We start from the raw sequence: 6722 nt of genomic DNA, 5'->3' as shown, positions 1-6722 counted from the left end.
TCCGGTGCAGTACGGGGTCCTCGGAAGACAGTTCGCAGAGATGTCTGGAAGAGAAGGTATAGTATTTTGAATGGGGGGTGGCGGGATCCGAGGCCATCCTGCACGGCGCAGGAGGGTGGAGGTGCCTCGAAGCTTGCTGGTCTATAGGCAGAGATGTTGCGGCCATTTACAATGTATATCGGGGGTGCTGGGGTGGGAGAGATGAGGCAGGAGAAGGATGCAGCTAACCTCTTATCACGAATCAGCAAATAATTAACGTTCCTTAGATTTATGATCTCTTGGCACCAGAATTAGTGGTGTTTGAACCAGAACTTTGGTAAAGAAAAATCAGATTCGGAAGTGAATAAAATTGACTTTGATTGACTTATGGTGGCCTTTAATCCATTTTTTTTCATTCCAGTTTACAATTGCTATGCAATATAAGGGTACTGCCGAAATTATCCATTCAATATGTTCACTCAGTTTACCCTTATACTACATAGATTCGGTAACGTTGGATGAAAAAGATTGGATCATTAGTGGTTACTAATGAGCCAGTGTTTTTCATCCAGTCTTACCAAATCTATGTAGTAGAAGAGTAAACTGAGTGAATATGTTGAATAAATACTTTAAGCAGTCCCTTATATTACATAGAAACGGTAAGATTGGATGAAAAAGATTGGATCGTTAGTGGTCACCCTAAAGGCACATTCACGCTTAGGATCGCAAAACGCTAGCAGTTAGCATTCTGAGCAGTGATTTATTTATTTATTTATTTTACGTGATAAACACATTTTTCACATTCTTTTTCTTAACATTGTAATTGCGATTGTTCAAAAATCATGAGAAAGCGCTGTATCTACCCCGTTTGCTGATACTCATGATTCGCCTGTGATTGCGGCAGTTAGATCACTGCTGCATACTTTTCTAATCGCCTAAGTGAGAATGTGCTCTTTAGAACCCACTAGGAGCGATTTTGCAGTGCTTGCTGATCAGTAAAGTGCTACACCAGTGGGTCCCTATGGGAGTGGTCCCACTAGCAGCGCTGCGATTGAAGAGCAAACACTGAACACTGCTTGCGGCATTTTGTGAGCTACCCCGGAGCAATTGTGTCAGTGGCTGCAGTAGCCAAATAGCTCCAGGAGTCTCCATGAAATTGCAGCACTGTGCTGAAGTTTGATTAGATTAGCTGCATGCTTGTTTTGGGTGTGATATACAGAGACTTCTGTCCGGAAAGATCAGCAGGTCTAATATTGTTTAATAGGAACTACAACTAGTATTGTGTGAAAGGAAATATGGCAGCCTCCATATACTTCTCGCGTTAGGTTCCCCTCAAAAGCGGAGCAGTGCTTTTCAGCACTGCTAGATTTGGGAATCACTCCTATTGCAGCGCTCAGTGAGTAACGTCGCCTCCGTTAGGAGACGGAGCCGAGGTTGCTTAAAAAACACAATAATTCGGCCTCCAGCAATCGCTGGAAGCCGAATTATTTCCTTCCCCCACTATCCATGTCGGCCTGGAGGGGAATAGTAATTAAAACGGCCCGGACTTGTGCAGAAGCAGGATCAGCCATATACCGCTGTATCCTGCGCCCAAGTCTACCGGCGCCGATTTCAAATGTACTCCTCAAAAGGAATCTGAAATGAGAGGAATACAGAGGTTGCATTCATTCCCTTATAAACAATGTCACTTACCTGGTTGTCATGTTGAGCTTTTGGCTCTAGTCACTTTTGAGTCAAACACCAGCAACAATGCGAACTGCGATTAGAGCTGGACCAGAGTCAAAGCATCTGATCTGCTTGTTCATTTTGCGCCAATTAGAGGCAGAACATCAGCACAGAAGTCGACCAACTGGCAGTGTTTTGTTAGAGAATGAAGACATCAACCTCTGTATTTCTTGCACTCCAGGGCTACTATAAGTAACTGAGCTGCCTTTTTCTTCCTTCTAACCACTTGTACTTGTTTTGTTGGTAGACGGTTGAAGGACCATTATCATGAACAATTGTAAAATTTAAAATACACATATGCACCTGTGTTTGTCCCAGAGTAAAATGTAATGGTAAAAATCTGACAGGCTTCAGATTAGTTCATCTCCTCACATGGGATTCTCAGGGTTTTCTTTATTTACAGAAGTGCTTTTTGAATAGAAGTTGCTCAGTCCAACTGCAAAAAAAAAATCACATTCTGTTAAAAAGGACTAAAAATTGTACAATTTGAGATGCATATGTCTAAATATGCATTTATTACTGAATTAACCTCCTTAGCGGTATGGACGAGCTCAGCTCGTCCATTACCGCCGGAGGGTGCCGCTCAGGCCCTGCTTCAGTAGCCGGCTAAGATGCTTTAGGTTGGATTGTATGCCAAAACAATTTTTTTTTATTTATTGCATTTGAAGATTTCAAAGGTTCGTGAGTGTTCAAGAGATTTAAGGAGGGAGTTCCAGAAAAGGGGAGATACACCTGAGAAATCCTGTATATGGGATGGGATGGGGTTACTAATGTTACTAACTTGGAGAAGATGAGAAAATCATTATCAAAGTGTAAGTAACATGTAGAATGGTATCTGGAAACTAGTTTAGCCATATATGGAGGATGGAAACTAGTGTAGCCATATATTGAAGATATAAATGCCGATTTTAATGAAATAAAAAGCAGCACACGCAGCCGGCACTTTGCCAGCCGCATGTGCTACCTGATCTCCGCCGCGTGCAGCGGCGAAAGATGGTCCCCCCAGCCGCCCGAGCCCAGCTTAGCCGGAACAAATACTTCCGGCCAGCGCTAAGGGCTGGATCGGAGGCGGCTGTCGGCTGACGTCCATGACGTCACTCCGCTTGTCGATATGGCGACGAGGTAAGCGAAACAAGGAAGGCCGCTCATTGCGGCCTTCCTTGTTAATTCTGATCGCCGGAGGCGATCAGAGTTACGCTTCTGGAGCGCCCTCTAGTGGGCTTTCATGCAGCCAACTTTCAGTTGGCTGCATGGAATTGTTTTTTTTTTTTATTTAAAAAAAACCCTCCCGCAGCCGCCCTGGCGATCTTAATAGAACGCCAGGGTGGTTAAATGTACTACAATTTCATTTTCCTATCACATGGGGCTTGATTCACTAAGCTGCGCTGCTTGCAGCGCTCGCTGCCATGTAAGGAGCGTGCCTTCCTTAGTTACGCGAGCTGCTTCCGTAGCATTGTGCGTAACTTTAATGGGGGGCGGTCTTGTAAAGTATCGCTACCAAAATATTTCACTAGTGGCCGCTACTATGACAATTAACATGTTAATTGATATAGTAGTGGCCGCTAGTGAAGTGTAGCTATACAAGACCGCCCGTCTTTAAAGTTACGCACGTTGCTATGGAAGCAACGCCTTTAGCTTTAAAGACGGGCTTTAGCAGCGCAACTTAATGAATCAAGCCCATGGTCATTTACAGTAGGCAGTAAAAATATGACAGATCTGCCGGGTTTTGGACTAGTCCATCACCTCATGGGGGATTCTCAGTTTTCTTTATTTTCAAAACACTTACTAGATGGTGGTTGTTCAGTCCAGCTTTCAAAATAGCTGAGAATCAATTGTGAGGAGGTGGACTAATACAAACATAGATTTTTTACCGTCTGCTGTAAGTGTAGGAGAAAATTAAATGTTCTTCATTTGAAAAAAACCTATAATTGAAAATATAAAACCACCTCTGGGGCCTACTTACCTCGGGAGGGGGAAGCCTCCGTAGCCTAACGGCTTCCCACGGTGGCAGTGCTAGAAGTCCCTGAACATTGGGCATGAAAATATATACCAGCTCCGGCGCAGTAGTGGCTCTCCGCTCGGGTGTAAATAGCTAAGCCCGATCAGGTTGGGGCTATTGCGCAGAGGACTCACACCTGCCCAGTAGAGCAAACCCGATCGGGCTTAGCTGTTTCTGCCTGAGCCCATCGGGATACCACTACTACACCTGTGCTGGAGCCGGGGAAAGCAACTATTGCAGGCGCTACTGCACCACAGCTAACTTCTCTGGTCGGCTGTGGTTTGGGGAGAGCCAGTGCTGCCCACCTTGGGATGAGGGAAACATTAGGATCCAGAGGCTTCCCCCTCCCGAGTAGGGGTGATCAATGAGCTGCAAATACTTTTTACATTATGCAAATGTTTATGCAAATATATGCAGCTTGAAAAAGGACCAATTAATTTACATACATTTACAGAAAAATGTGCATGAATTTGCATCAACTCGGAAGAATTTGCATATTGCGTACACACGTCAGATAAGTCTTTGGAAAATGAAAGATCACAGACCAATTTTACCCCCTTTCATGTAGTATGAGAGCCATACTCTACACCAGGGGTCTCAAACTCAATTTACCTGGGGGCCGCAGGAGGCAAAGTCAGGATGAGGCTGGGCCGCATAAGGGATTTCACAATCGGCAGCTCCCGCCCCCATCCACCCCACCCCCCACACCGTCCCTTGCATTGATTTTTAGTTCAAAATCAAATTCACACTGAAGCAAACTATTTTGCATATTTTACCTTATAGTTCGCTTCAGTGCTCCCATTACAAGTAATCCGCTGTGTCCCCGCCGCAAAACGAGGTCAGGAGGGGCAGAACTGAAGCTGGAAGCTATGCCCCTTCCAGGAAATGCTGGCAGATTGTCCCCGGGCGATTTGGGGGCTCTGCAGCCCTCGTTTAGCGGCGGGGATGCAGCGGATTACTTGGGAGCACTGAAGTGAACTATAAGGAAGCTTTTGCCGGCGAGGGCCACAAAATATTGTATCGAGGGCCGCAAATGGCCCGCGGGCCGCGAATTTGAGACCCCTGCTCTACACAGTCTATTCTATGGAGCTGAACTCCCCATCAGATAAAAATCTTTGCAAGATGCTGCACACAAAGATGCTGTACACATTCAACAGATCAGTATCTGCAAAAGATCTGTTCCTGCAAAAGATCCATTCCTGCAAAATGCATTCATAGTATATGATATCTGCAGATCCCATACACACCTTGTTTAATGGATATTCATCTGCAGATCAGCCAATTATCTGCCGATCTGAAGATCCAACCTGGTGGATCTGATCTACAGATAATTGTCCGCTACACAAGGTGTGTATGAGGTCTGCAGATATCATAGACTATGAATGCGTTTTGCAGGAATGGATCTTTTGCAGATACTGATCTGTTGCATGTGTACAGCGGTCTTTGTGTGCAGCATCTTGCAAAGATTTCTGTCTGATGGGGAGTTCAGCTCCATAGAATAGACTGTAAGTATGGCTCTCATACTTCATGGAAGGGGGTAAAATTGGTCTGTGATCTTTCATTTTCCAAATACTTTTATCTGACGTGTGTACCCACCTTTAGTATGGGGAAACCACACCACTAATGCAGAAGTACGGAGCTGACCTAGTATTCTCCCAGCATCACATTCTGAGCCAGCTAGCTTTCTAATGTAATGTTTCCCTGTATGTTTTTGTTTTGTAGGAGGCAAGAAGAAGCCCTTGAAGCAGCCTAAAAAATCCTCCAAGGAGATGGATGATGTAATTATCTACAGTTTTGTTGTTTTTGACCTTGCCCCCTTTCCCCACATTGACTAGAGCCGTTTAGATGTTTAAAGGGCAACTGAACCGAGAGAGGTATGGAGGCTGCCATATTTATTTCCTCAACAAAAACACTTAGGGCTCGTTTCCACTATCGCGAATCCACATGCATCCAACGCATGCGGATTCGCACATGTAATGCAAGTGGATGGGCCTGTTTCCACTGTAGCGTTGTTGAGGTGTGTTTTTTCAGCGGTGAAAAAAAGCACAAGAGCCACAGAATTCGCCTGCGAGTGGAATGCTTGCGAATCGCCGCTAATGTATTTAATAGGGAATTTGCATGCTGTTTTGGTATGCGAATTTTCGTGCGAATTTGCATGAAATCAATGGAAAAGCACACCGGCATTGCCATGGTTAAATTCGCATACATCGTCATCCATGCGAATTCGCACGAAAATTCGCTTGCACACGCATGCGAAATCCGCATGCGAATTTTGCCGCAGCGATTTCGCCACGCAATAGTGGAAATGGGCGCTTATGCTGAGAGTAACTAGGATTGGGTAAATGCATAGACAAACACTGGGACTGGAACACAGACACTAAAAAAAGCCCCTGCTAACGGCGTATGTAATACCTAAAATATAGCTTTTAACCACCTTAGCGGTATGGACGAGCTCAGCTCGTCCATTACCGCCAGAGGGTGCCGCTCAGGCCCTGCTGGGCCGATTTGAATCAAATAAAAAGCAGCACACGCAGCCGACACTTTGCCAGCCGCGTGTGCTGCCCGATCGCCGCCGCTCTGCGGCGATCCGCCGCGAGCAGCGGCGAAAGAGGGTCCCCCCAGCCGCCCGAGCCCTGCGCAGCCGGAACAAATAGTTCCGGCCAGCGCTAAGGGCTGGATCGGAGCCGGCTGACGTCCATGACGTCACTCCGCTCGTCGCCATGGCGACGAGGAAAGCCAAACAAGGAAGGCTGCTCGTTGCAGCCTTCCTTGTTAATTCTGATCGCCGGAGGCGATCGGAATTATGCTCCAGGAGCGCCCTCTAGTGGGCTTTCATGCAGCCAACTTTCAGTTGGCTGCATGAAATAGTTTTTTTTTTTAATTTAAAAAAAACCCTCCCGCAGCCGCCCTGGCGATCTCAATAGAACGCCAGGGTGGTTAATAAGTTTAATAAAAAAATGTATTGTGCTACACAACCACCACCAAACATACAAGGTGACGATGGGGGTAGCAAACATAC

The sequence above is a fragment of the Hyperolius riggenbachi genome, chromosome 9, assembly GCF_040937935.1.
Source record: "Hyperolius riggenbachi isolate aHypRig1 chromosome 9, aHypRig1.pri, whole genome shotgun sequence".
NCBI classification, from domain to species: Eukaryota; Metazoa; Chordata; class Amphibia; order Anura; family Hyperoliidae; genus Hyperolius; species Hyperolius riggenbachi.
This window is presented reverse-complemented; position numbering follows the sequence as displayed.